The sequence below is a fragment of the Nyctereutes procyonoides genome, unplaced genomic scaffold (genome assembly GCF_905146905.1).
Source record: "Nyctereutes procyonoides isolate TBG_1078 unplaced genomic scaffold, NYPRO_anot_genome, whole genome shotgun sequence".
Classification (NCBI taxonomy): domain Eukaryota; kingdom Metazoa; phylum Chordata; class Mammalia; order Carnivora; family Canidae; genus Nyctereutes; species Nyctereutes procyonoides.
This window is the reverse complement of record NW_026575021.1, coordinates 11,451,902-11,466,146: the sequence shown is the minus strand read 5'-3', so window position 1 is coordinate 11,466,146 and position 14,245 is coordinate 11,451,902.

Genomic DNA, 14,245 nt, shown 5'->3' with positions numbered 1-14,245 from the left:
CAGGAACGAAAGACACGTTTGAAATCCACAGGTCATCCGAAGCTTCATTCACACCAGTAGCTTTAGTTTCTAACTTCTTTTTCCTTCCACAACGTTTCCCAGAACGTTTACTATAAAGAACAGAGGTGAATGGATGGGTTTGATCAGGGTCCACACACAGTCAAAGGGCCCACTGAGGGGAAGGAGCAAAGGAAGAGAAGACAAGTGACACTGAAACACCAGCTGGCTGGCCCATCCCTCAAAGATGCAGAGGTAACTGTGTCGCTGTTTCTAAATGGGAAAGAGAAGTATTGGGAATTAAAGCAAGTATTTGTCAACTGGGGGCCCGGGATGTGTTTGTCGTGTGCTAGTTAAACATAGAATCTGGTGATTAAATATTTTCACATATATTTCTCCCAAGTCCTGGTAATTCTTGAAAAAGACTTCAGAGTGGTGGGATATTCAGCTGTAAGATGTATTTTCTTGCCAGCTGGCAGTCCCAGAGAAGGTGACGGTGTCCGCAGAAATCCAGAATATCTTAGCAAGCTGGGACACCGATTGGTCTCTAGGTAACATTCTAGAAGGCACCACGTCTTCCTTGGGGTGAAGCACTTAGCAAGGTAGGCCCTTTTTGTGCCAGGATTTTATGTACCCAGAGAATCCTTTTGGCTCCCAAATGTGCCAGCTAGTGTCCACTGGTAATCAAACAAGACAGATGCCCTTGTAGGAACTAACTGGGTCAGTTTCTAGATCCAGAATCCACTGAGCTTTGACTTGGATCATGGTCTGTCTACATAACTGAAACCAACTAAACAGACAGAAGCTTAATTGCTAAAGGTGGTAACTTCACGAGCAACATTCGAAAGGAAACCCTTTTTAATAGAAGTTGTGCAAGCCTAAAAAATACTAAGTTCCCAGAAGGGTAAGGATAAAGGGTCTTTGAGTCTGATATTACTTCTCTGGCAGCAGGAATTTCCTTAACTGAGTTGACGAGGTCCAACAGGTGTTCGTTTTGTTTTGCTTTTCTTCATCCAAAAGTCTTTGGTGCACCAAGGGGCTCACATCAGTCCTGACTGGCCCCCGGCTGCCTGGCATATCCTGAGGCAACCAGCACTCCTCACAGAGATTTCAGTAGGAATTTGGTGTGGGGAGAAAACGTCTATTTTCGAACCAGTTGGAAGGAAAACCATTTTCATGTTCAACGCTGCCTGCATATCCTGTCCTGAAGACAACAGAAAAATAGATCCGTAAAAGAGAGGCCAAATAACACGATGCCTTTGCCTTAGGTACACAGGGTCACAGATTCACTAGCTTAGAACCGCTCCCCTTAGAAGCCAAAGGATGAAGAAGAGCCATCGGTCGGATTGCCGTCTGGCTTTCACCCCTCCCTGGTTCCCTTTTGAAGAGAAACAGAAAAGGGGGAACGTTTTCCAGTGTGACGTTTTTATAGGTGAAAATCGTTAAAAACATGATAAGTGTGTGCGCTGTGCAGGTTTGGCCGTGTAAAGTAGATTACCTCTCTCGTGTTCATTCCTTCTCGGAACCGTATGCCATCCTGCCTCATGCCTTAACCCAGTGAAATCAATTCATTTTTTCCTCTTTCTCATTCCGAACCTCCTGAGTTCTCTTGCCCAAACACAGCTGAAAGCTTCAGCTTCTTTGAACTTACTGTGTCTTCTTCAACTAACAAAAACAATGAATTTTAATAATCTCCCCAAATTCCTATTCCGATTGCCTTCAAAAGGTCTTGGGAGGTTACTTTGTGTAATCATGGTAGCCTCCTCTGCACCGCCGTGGGTTGTTTTTCTTTTCTGCTTTTTCTGTCCTTTATGTAAAGAGTACATGTTTACATAAACCTTGTCTCCCTCAGCCTGATTTAAAATAAAGTGGAAATAAAAAATCGTTAGCTCAAGCCTGGGCGAGTTCACATTATCTACACCAAAGTGTGAGGACATGACCGTCCCCTTACGTTCTGGTTTGCAGTAAGGTGAGGTCACACTGTATCAGCTCTTTTCTATCAAACTCATTTACTCCCGCCTTCCTCCAGCCTGACTCGTACACCTTTTAAAAACAAAAAAACAAACAAAAAACCTATTACTATTCTTTCCAGAATGGTTTCTCATCCACTTGATACACCACTGGTTACAGACTATCCTCTAGGAAGTGGACCACTTTCTACTTCACTGTCTTATTCCTGCTACAGATCCCACTTGTGTGCCTCGCCCACCAGCCCCCCCTTAGCCCCTGGCAGACATATAAAATGTAGTTTGTAAGGCAAGTCCTAATGCAATCTTGTCCAAATTGCCCCTATGACGTATGTAGAACATCTTTTTCTCTCCAAACAGCATTTCTATGCTCAGAGAACAGAGTTCTCTTAACGCACACCGAGCAGCGGGCGGGCTAACTTTAAAAAGTTCCGAGGACATGAGCGGCCGGGCCGAGAGCGGGGCCTCGCCCTGGAGCTCGGCCTGCACGCCTGAGCCTTCGAGTTGCCCCTGCCGCTGCCCACTTGCTCTGCTCGGACCTGCAGCCAGACGGCTTCCAAGGTCCCTCCCAAATTTCCACCAGTTGGCAACCAGGCTCCCAGCTACATTTCAAAGGGAATTTTAGAGATGTCTGTTTGTGCAGGAAGTTATTAGGGAGATACGGGAGCACTGTAGCCCCCGCTAACATAACCCCATAAAGGTAATGATGTTCCTTGTTGTAAAACTCTGGGAGAGGGTCCCCAGGGTAGACCATCTGGTGCCCAGTGAATCGAGGTCAGTAGCTGTTCAAATTCCTTTAAAAATACATTGAAATTAAAATATCAAGACATTTAAATTCATAAGCAAATGGCAAAAATAAATCATTTTATAGTCTTAGCAATGGTCTGTCCTACAGTGTCTCCCCCTGAGGGCACTGGGGTCTCAGATCCGTGTGCTCTCTAGTCCTGGGTCTCTGCAGGGTCTGGATCCTCAGGCCATTCCTGCACCGCGGCCCTGAGTGCCTCAGGGAGTGGAGAGGCCTAGGTGGGGGCAGCATCTGAGCCAACATGCTGGGCAGTGCCCGGCACCATTCCCCTGGCGCTGGCCCCGTCCCGGTCCCCATCCCGTGGGGGGAGCAGCAGATGGAGGCCGAGCAGCCCTTCACATCACTGGGAAAGACCCCAGGCCTCGGCCCAGGAACCGGTACCTGCACTCCCCACCCTGCCCTCCGAGCATGGCCCCTTCCCCAGCCCACCGGCTCCATCTGCCTGCTGCATCAGGCTCACCCCCGACAGACGGACAGCTCACAGTCTTGGGATGAGATGAGCGTGTCTGGCGCTTCATGTTTCCGAGGGAAGCACACGCATCCCTGAAACCCATCCCCAAGGAGATTCCTGCACACCCACGTTCTCCCTTTTCCCCTTTTAAAAGATACCTTCCAACTCTAAACCTCCACGATTCTCCTGAGAGCCCCCTGACAGTCAGAACTGGCGGGAGAATGCCGAAGAAATCCCCCCTTTCCCTTGTAGGCCTGTCTACGAAGGAGATGGCCTCTTTTATGGTAAAGTCAGCCTCTTGTCCACCCCTTGACCTCGTGCACCCGGTATATGACCACTGCCCTGGCAGTGCACCTGCACCCATCTGCACGTATAGTCACACTCGTCTTCAAGTCGTGAGCTCATAGCTTTCCTTTTCAGGTTTCTCAGGTTTCTCATGCTCTATACCTTGCGACAGGGTCATATCTAATGTCATATTTTTAAAAACAGAGGAAGCACTCCTAGGTCTTCAAATTCTCACCAAATTGAGAAGAATATTTACTAAGATATATAGCCATGAGGGCTCATCCAGGTACAAGTAACAAAAATGCAACTAAAAGTAACTTCACAATCAAAATGACAGCTCCTGTGGCTTAAGTGCGGAAGTAGGGTGGCTTGTTTATTTCAAGAGCACAGCGAGGTGTTCCAGGATCCAGGACCCTTCCCAGGACCAGATCTTCCTCACTGTGTGTTATCTGCACCCGTTGTGAATGCGACAGGGCTACACTCATGCACTCAGATCAAGCAGCAGAAACAAGGCAAAGTCCTGCCCCAGGGCTCTTTTTTTTTTTTTTAATTTTTATTTATTTATGATAGTCACAGAGAGAGAGGCAGAGACACAGGCAGAGGGAGAAGCAGGCTCCATGCACCGGGAGCCCGACGTGGGACTCGATCCCGGGTCTCCAGGATTGCGCCCTGGGCCAAAGGCAGGCGCCAAACAGCTGCGCCACCCAGGGATCACCCCAGGGCTCTTTTTAAGAGCAAGGAAATCTTTCCCTGCAAATCTCTCCCAGCCATCTTTTTTGTTCTATGGGCAGGAGGTGGATTACACAACCATTCCCGAGCCAGTCACTGATCAGAGGAATGAAATTATCATGATGGCCTTACAATATTGACCCAATGGGTTGCTCAATGTCTGGGGGCAGGGAGTGGGGGTGGGGGTGAGATGGCATATGTTAACAAAAAGAGGGAAAAATGGCTTTTGGGTAGATATCCAAACTGATAGATATCCAGTCGTGACTGTCACATGTTGGTCTAAGGCATCAGAAAACACTTTGTTTCACTTAATTTCATGACTTGATCTTCACTACAACCCCGTGATTACGATGACAATACCGCTATCTGGAAATACCTAAATGGGTTAAATGATTTCCCCAAGATCTGATCACCAGTTAGTAATAGAGTTAGTATTCGATCTGAGTTTGGTTTTTTTGGTGTTTTGTTTCCTTTTTGTTTCTGGCTGCAACGGCAAAGCTCTGTCTGCCCTATCACACTGCCTGTCTCTAATCCATTTTACCTTGACCATCCAGGTCTCAGGTGGTTCAAAGATAGGAGGAGAGTAGGAAGAAAGAGCAATTTCCATTCCAAACGTCTAGATACAGGCCCAGGAAACACTTTCAGTCCTTTTTTATCCTGCTCCTCTCCCCACTCCCCTCCCCCAACAGACAGAAGCCTTTCACTATCCTCTTGAGGAGAAGGAATAGCTTGCATGACAGCTGCATAACCTGAGGTGTGGCCCAGTTCTTTTGGGATAATATTACTGTTAAGGGACCACATGCCCCAGTTTCCCTGAGAGAGCCAGTGTGTAATTACCAATGGAACCACACTTCACCCTCAGATTTGCCCATCTGGATCACAGTTATCCAGTCACACTAATTATGGGTCTCATAACCCCCATTCCTGAGAGGTGTGGGAAATCTTAGTAAATTGATTCTAACCCCATGGAGGAAAGATATGCGTCGGCTCCCTGGAACCACTAAAATCCGACCTCAGTCTCTCCATCACTCCTGCTCGTTTTCTCTCTCATTATTCCCCTGCCCCTCAAGCAAACTAATCCTAATCGGGTCTTTCCCACCCTTCTACTGAAACGACAGTCACTCCTCCCAAAATGTTCTCCTTGCTGTGCTCAACATTTGACACTTTATTTCCATTGCCCAGACCTTCCTCTCTCCTAGCCCCTCCCCCATGGTGGATTAAGAATCAAGCCAACATCATCCAAAAAGCCATCCATGAGTGACCTTCCCTCATTCCAGTCACTCTCTTGCTAGCACCCCAGCAATTCTCGTGGCCACTAAGTCAATAGTAATAGAAGTTGAATTCGTGTGTCTCCTGGTAGTTTTGCAAATAAGATGCTCCCCTTCCCTAAATAAGGTGTGAGGTCCTTAAGGGTCAGTGCCCCATTCTCTAACTCTTCCGTACTGCCCTATTGTTCTTGTCATGGCAGAGAGCCTGTACGTGGCCTACACTGGTAAATGTAGCAACTGAAAAATAGGATTTCATCATGGGCAGTACTTCAGGATTCCAGGTAACACCTTGGGAAACAGGAGCCGCCCACACCCTCAGCCAAGTTATTTAAGTTTCATTGAGACGTAGGTGTCCACCCCCTAAATGGACAGAAAATAAAGTCAAACTTACAGCTGAGCCCAGGTTTGGGTCCAGGCAAAGTGATCATGGAGATTTCTTCCCCAATGCTTGTGACCAAACAGACTGAATCTTAATACTACTCTTCGAGAATCCACCAGTTGTGGCAGAAATGAACTTTCCATGCTGATTGGTTACTACTGCTTTAACTTTATGGAAACTGGAAATTCTCTGTTCGAAGTTCCACTCTTTTCCCCCATTCACCTCCATTTGCCTTATTAAAAGCCTTGTGACTCTAGGTTCTGCGGGGTGTTTACTGTCCAGGCTGGGATTGCACTGCAGAATTGGAACGCTCCAATGTGGATTCTGAGAAAACACTTTTAAGATGGTCTATAGCACGCCAAATTTCATTTCTGCCAAGAAATAAATAGAAGGTTTAGCACTATCTAAGAGGGACGGGCAATTCTTCACTGTTCCTCAAGACCGCGTAAAATGTACAGAAAATACCTTTTCTGCACCCCTCAATTGTTAACTTTCCTGTTTTCCTGTTATGTATATTATTTACCAATTTGCGTAACAGAAATACATCATTTGCAAGCCTTACCTCAGAGTGGCAACCAGCCACCCCAGTTTTACTAGATAACGTATTTTTCTACTTGATATTCCCCCAAATACATTGAATTGCAGTGTATCTTTTTCTTTTTTTAAGCTAATCAACTCATGTTAATCTGTTTCCTACATCTTTTTAAGATACTCACTGGATAAAGCTTGAAATATTTTATATTTTGCGACAATGCTCCTGAGACATTTTTAGGGAAGCCCCTTGATTATTCTAACTCACTGCAGTGTCATGGAAAGCAGGTTATAAATACAGTGATATTTCATATTCAGAACATCCACTACTAAGTAGGGAATGCTCGTGATTTAGATATGCATATGTTTATTGACTGTGTTGTTCAACTCCTTATTTCAGAGAGGGCCAATAACCCTCTTGGTAAAAACTACCATGTGGCATTATTCCAAAGTCAAGATTGCATGAGGTTTTCAGAAATTCTAAATATGTTTACAAGGACTAAAAAAATTTTTGACATCTTTAAATAAGCTTTTTATTTTTGACCACCAGGCAGCATTTTTGTGCCATTGTGATGGGAACCTAATGGCTAATGTGAAATGATGTTGTTGTGTCATCTAAAAGGCTAATGGAAATGTGAATTGGAAACTTTAACATTGTGTAAATACAAATAAAAACTTTTTGAGAGAAACGCTTCTGGGTTAGGGTGGCTTGCTTGAAAAATTCTCTTGGCTGTCCATCTCTGAATAATTATTTCATTCCTGTGACTTTTACCCAAGGAGACTCAACCTGAGGCAAACATCTTTTTATGGTGATTCAGGAGGTTTGGGAAAGCAGGACTCATTAGGCTAAAGAGTGGGGGAAATATCTATCCTGCCAGCAGTGGAACACTCCTTTGGCACCACTTCACCTAAAACTTGATCGAATCCAAAAATTAGTGCAACTTTCCAAACCAGTCTCCTGCTGTTTTCATTCACAGCTCCCTAATTCACGTTCTAAGTAGCTGAAGCTTAAAAAAGCAGGTGCTTAGACACAAACATTTGTACCTTATGTTGCCTCTCCGAATCTTGCGCTCAACTCACCCAGTAAGTTAGAATATGTTAAATGTTCAATCCCTTGTGTTTTTAAACCCCCACCAATTTGCTGAATTGTCTATTTACCCTCCTACCAAACAGGAGTTAGCGAAGTCCTATCCTGATTGGTATTACATAGTTCTCGTAAATTAAATGATTCCTTTCTTCCTCTTTATTTTTCAGCAAGCAGAACTCCATTAATTACAAAGAAACATAAAATATATTCATGTTCTTTTGTTCCTTCGACATAAGCATTTGCTTTCTTACATAAGCAGATAATCCCTTTGTATACTGGCCAGACCACTAGAAGAGCTAAATGGCAAGAATAAGCATTTCTGGAAACCAAAAGAAATTTTAATGAAATGGGAAAAGTTTTAAAAATGCCAAGAAAAGGAAGGTGGACTCTTTTATAATTCCAGTTTCTATTTTGTACCAATATATGCTGCATTTTCTGACTGAAACTGCTCTTCTAACGAAACTTGAGATTTTCTGTAGCCACTTTTAACATTTGAAATGAAACTTTCACACAGGGGGGTTCGACGGTAACCTGTTAGGGATTTGATTAAAATAGTCTAACCGTTTCATTAATTCCCTTTTTATGGGCTTTGAGTATGGACGTCATGACTTCACTATCTCAAAAACTGTGGACAGAAATCTATGAAACCTGTAGACTGTGGTTTCTACACCTCAAAGACGACACAGATCTCCCTCTAAACAGTGAATCAGTGAATAAGAAACTGCAGTGTCCTCCGATTCCTGACCCTTCCACCTTTCATGGCCTTTTTTCTATTCGCATTGAGTGGTCATGTGTTCTTGTAAAACAGAAAACAACTTACATGCAATCAGGTATGGACACAAGAAATGCGCGTGTACTCGATTTCAGGACTCACGGATACTCCCAGTCTCAGGACTGCGGTTCACTCGGCATTCTTGTTAATGGTGTGGCTTTGCTAGAAAATAAGTTGCTGTTTCCTTTGCTCTAGTACTTCAGGATTTTAAATGTTTCAGCAAATGAAAGAAAGAAAACACATTTGAAGGCTGGTGTCAAAAACCATCAGCTATATTCGCAAAAAGCCGTGGTCCAGCTTCTGCCGTGTAGTTTATTGCTATAAATATGTACAGTTTATGTTAGTTTTATTCCTAAAACACAGATAAAAGCTTAGTGTGTACTGTGCTCAAAGACATGCAAGATTTCAGGCCTATCTTTTTATAATCCTTAAAAATGTTTAGAATTCTGAATCTATCATTTCAGAGTCTTTATTGTAAGATTTAATACAAAGCAAAATCCCTTTATTTGGAAGAAATTCTTTGCAGTGTTATCCAACAATCCAACAAGTACTGGGGGCAAAGTACCAGCACTTTTTCAGGAGCTTATTTCTGTACCACTTTGATTTTTAGGGGTAAGAAATTCTTTAAGATAACACGCCTTACGAACATTTGGACACATGGAGTGTTCATGTACTAGAAAAAAAGAAGAAATTAAGTCTCTTTGTATTAAAAAATGATGCCTAAAACGGACTTTAATAGCATCCATTTGTGAGGTGCATTATGTCAAATTTCTTTTAAAATCTGCACTGTAAATACGAATATCAGGGTTGGGGTATTTGTCAGTCTTTCCTAACTGGAAGACCTCCAAACTCCAAATTCATTGTCTCCCCTCAGAAATAATATGTTGACAATAAAATAAGAAACAGACTAAAGGTGTGAAGTTCATATATCCATTAACTGATGGTTAGCTTTTCAATGAGAGTCTAAATTTCAGCCTAGAGACAACTTTAACAACCGTCCCCCAAAGTACCTAGGAGTCAGCACTACATCAGCAGAGCCTTGGCCTGAAGCTAAATCCCAAGGATTTTAGAGCCATCCTACACTGGCTACTATTTCCGAAGACTATGTTATGCAAAGGAAGAAAAGGCCTTCCAGTTTTTTTAAGAAAAATGCCGTATGTGTGTTGCATGTTAAGGATTTGCTATAAGAATTTCAGGTAATATGAAGCTAACACAAGATAGGTACTTGTGTATCTATGAAGTAAGTAGCATCAACCAAGGACATGGAGAGAATGGAACCCCTGTGCACTCTCGGTGGGAACCTAAAAAGGTGTAGTCACTACGGAAAATACAGAGGTTCCTCAAACCTTATCCAGTGATCCCACTTCCAGGTATTTATCCAAGAGAATTGAAAAGAGGATCTTGAAGAGGTATTTGCGCTCCACATCCACTGCAGCATTAGTCACAACGGCCAAGAGGTGGAAACCACCTGAATATCCACTTGTGGATTAATGGGCAAAGAAAATGTGGGATATACAGTAAAGGGCATATTACTCAGCCCTCCAAAAAGGAAACTGTCATGTTAAAACACAGAGGAATCTCAAGGACATTATGGTAAGTAAAATACACTAGTTCCTGAAGGACAAATACTTCATGACTCCGTTTACAGGAAGTATCTAAAGTAGTCAAATTCTTTTTTTTTTTTAAGTAGTCAAATTCTTGAAGAAAGCACAACGGTGATTGCGGGGGGTGGAGGATGGGGAAGTGGCAAGTTGCTGTTCAACGTGTAGAGTTTCAATGATAAAAAGTGAAAAAGTTCTAGATCTACTGTACAACAGTGTTCAGTGAGTTGCCACTCCTGTACTACACACTGAAAAATTTAAGAGGAGAGATCTCATGTTACGCGCTTTTTGCCACAATTGAGGGGCGGGAGGGAGGACAAAGTGGTACAGCCACTTTGAAAAAGTTTGGGGATTTCTCAAAGTTAGACGTTTCCTACTATACGATCCAGCAGTCACACTCCTGGGCAGTACCACTGTCCTTCAGTAGGGGAATGGTACATCTCTGCAATGAAATATTATTCGAGGATAAAAAAAGAAACGTTATCAAGCCACAAGAAGCCATGGAAGGATCCAAAATGCAGATTGCCAAGGGAAAGAACCCATTCTGAAAAGACCACGTACTGTATGATCCTAATTACAGGACATTCTAGAAAAGGCAAAACTATAAAGACATTTTAAGAAAACTCACTGACTGTGGGGTTCAGAGGAAGGTGAGGGATGAATAAGTAAAGCGTGAGGGATTTTCAGGGTGCTGACCAACCAATTCTGTAAAGTGAATTCATGACATTAGGCATTTGCTAGGTCACAGAGAGCTATTCAACAGAGAGAAAATTACACAAATTTAAAAATCATTTAGGAAGTCAGGAAATCCCAGCAAAGAACATAGAGTATTGCAAAAAAATCTAAGTGTATTACAAATGTATAAAACCACCTCACTGTTGGAGGTAGGGGAGGGACTGGCCTAAGTAAGTAGCTCTGGAAAGGAGTGAAGTCTGTAAGACCAAAGGCAAAGGAACTGCACATAATTCCTTCCAAGATAAAATTGTTTCCCATAGATAAACAATTCAGATACTGCCATACGTGTGTGTGTGTGTGTGTATACATACACATATACATACACATATACATACACATACACATACTAGAATTGAACAATTAAGCAAATGGAGGACAGCCCTGGTGGCGCAGCGGTTTAACGCCACCTGCAGCCCGGGGTGTGATCCTGGAGGCCCAGAATTGAGTCCCACATCGGGCTCCCTGCATGGAGCCTGCTTCTCTCTCTGCCTCTCTCCCCTCCACTCTGAATAAATAAATAAATCTTAAAAAAAAGAATTAGGCAAATGGATGGTGGCAGTCAGGTTTCTTACTGCTGGATTGTGAATTTACAGTTAAGGGTAGTAGGGGGGAAATGATCCACATGGTAAGGAACAGAGTTGAAGACATCAAGATGAACCCACGTGTAGCTTAATGCAGACACAGCTGATTACATAAATAATTACAGGTATGTATACACACACAGCTTAGTTTACATTCACCAATTTCTTTGCTCTCTCAGCTGAGACGACTTAAGGTGAACAATAACCCAAGAGAAATGAGCATACCTAGCTTGGTTTTGAATACCGTTCTTCTATAAAATGAACCACGGCCTCCTGGAGAAATGGCAGATTCTAGGACTGGGTTGGAAACAAAATGAGCCTGGAGCATCTTGCTTTGCCAGAAAGTTAAGGAAATAGCATAAAAACAAATAGAACCTGCCTTCAGTGATAAAGGTATGCCAATGGGACAATGGAGCTAACTCAAAATGCTCCTCATGGCCAAACCTGGAGCAATTTGAATAAGGAGTATGGGTTTATAACCAAAAGTGTAAAATAAATATCCATGAGTCCATATTATATAAATTATTAAATTAATTAATAAATAGAAGAGGCAAATCTGTGCAAATTTCCAAAAGATTGCTGTAGATACTCTGACCTCAAGAAGGGGGAGCACAATTTCCCATTCCTTAAACATGGGCCACACATAGTGACTTCCTTCCAAAGAGTACAATATGGAAAAAGGAGAAATAAAGAGTAACTTTACAGTGAGAAACCACACTACCTCATCCAGGTGAGCAAGGTCAATGTCAAATCATAAACCCTGCTAACAGCATGTACCCTCAATGATGTGATGTAATGTAAATGGCACTTTACCCCTGTGATTTTCCTCCCCCAAGGCCATAATCCCAGTCTAAGCATGAGAAAAACACTGAATTCCAATAGAGGACCATCCTACAAAATACCTCACTCACATTCCTCAAAACTGTAAAAGCCATCAAAAACAAAGAAAGTATAGGACATTATCACAGCAAGAGAAGCCCAAGGAGATATGACAACTAAATATGAAATCTTAGAACAGAAAAAGGGCATTAGGTAAAAAACTTAGGAAATCTAAGTAAACTATGAAATTTAGTTGTTAAATAACAATGTGTTGACATTCACTCATTATAACAAATGTACCATCCTAACACATTAATAATAGGGCAAACTGGATGTGGGGTATATAGGGTCTTTCCGTATCATCTGTTCAATTTTTATGTAAATCTAAAGCTATTCTTTAAAAAAAAAACAAAAACAAAAAAACCATCCATTTATAAAAGAAAAAAGAAAGCCACAGATTGGGAGAAGATACTTGCAAGGCATGTATGTGAAAAAGACATACATTCAGGCCGTCAAGAACTCCCAAAACTCAACAGTAAGATAGTAAGACCCAATTTAGAAATGGGCAACAGGTCTGAACAAGCACTTCCCCAGAGAAGATATGCAGATGGCAAAGAGCACATGAGAAGACAATGAACAGCATCAGTCATCAGGAAAATATGATTAAAACCACAATGAGATGCCACTATACATTTATCAACAGCTGAAATTAAGAAGATTGACCAAACCAAGTGTCAGCAAGCGGGTAGAGATAGAGCAGTAGAGAACTTTCACAAGCTGTGGTATGGAATGTAAACTGGTAACATCACTTTAGAAACATTTCATTCCTCAATGTGTTCACTCAAAAGGAAGCACACGTCCATACAAAGGTTTACACAACAATGTTCACAGGATTCTGTGCTATGTGACATCCAGAAAAATTTTCAATGACCAAAATATTCTTTAACCGATAGATAAATTATGGTAAAAATATACAACTGAATACTTGAGAGAAAGGAATGAACTACTGATGAATGCAACGACTTGGATGAATCCAATACTGAAAGAAGCCAGACCAAAAGAAAAGAAAGGGTACTTACTATAGGATTCCACTGGTTTTAAAGCTCTTGAGAAGTGTGACCTACTCCGCAAGGGGCAGGAAACTGATCAGGGGTTGATCAGGCAGGGAAAGTACAGGGGTAGGGATTACAAAAGAGGAGGAGGAAACTTCCAGGAGTGACTGCTACGTTCACAATTCTGGGAGAGGTGATGCTTTCTTGGGTGTGTGTATGTCAAAACTTACCAGACTCTACATTCTAAATATGTGAGGTTTATAGTATATCAAACTTCATCAAGGTGGTTAAATATTCTAATGGGTGATAAATAAGGTGATGAGAGGAACAATTAAGTAGAGCAAAGGAAGCCAATAGAGGGTTCAAAGTCAGAAGGGCCTTAGATCAGTACAGACCTTCCTTGACTTATGGGGTTACATCTCAATAAACCCATCATAAACTGAATATATTGGAAATCAAAAGTGCATTTAATACGCCTCACCTACCTTACATGTGCTTGGAACACTTATTCTAGCCTACAGTTCCACAAAAGCCTATTTTTTTTTTTTAAATAAAGCGTTGAATACCTCAAGTAATTTCCTAAATAATGTACAAAAAGTGAAAAACAGAATGGTTGTGTGGGTAAAGGATGATTGTCAGGGTATCAGTCATTTACCCTCGTGACCGTGTGGCTGGCTGGTAGCTGCAACACTGCCCGCTGCCCAACACCAGAAAAGAATGTTGTACAGCATATGGCTAGCCCAGGAAAAGATCAAAATTCAAAAAGAAAAAAAAATCAAAATTCAAAGTATGATCTCTACTAAATGCATGTTGCTTTAGCACAATAGTAAACTCAAAAAGTCTTAAGTCAAACCATTGTACATCAGGGATCACGGATTATTTAAGTGCCAGCCTACAAACCGCTACTCGTCTGTGACACAGGGAACTTGCACAGGAAGAACGTCAACTACTTAAGCATGCTGTTTAGTTCAGCCACTATTTTTTCCATAATCAACATTTCTCAATAAGAAAAGCAATATATTGATGAGCACTCTTGGCATAAGCTCTTCATCTAATCCCTGACCTGTAACGAACATTTCACAGACCTCAGAATGGCACTGGTCTACAGACGCCATTTTGAGTAGCACTGTCTAGATCACACAGACTTTTTTTAAGCCCTCTAAGCCTATCTTCGTCTCTATGAGAA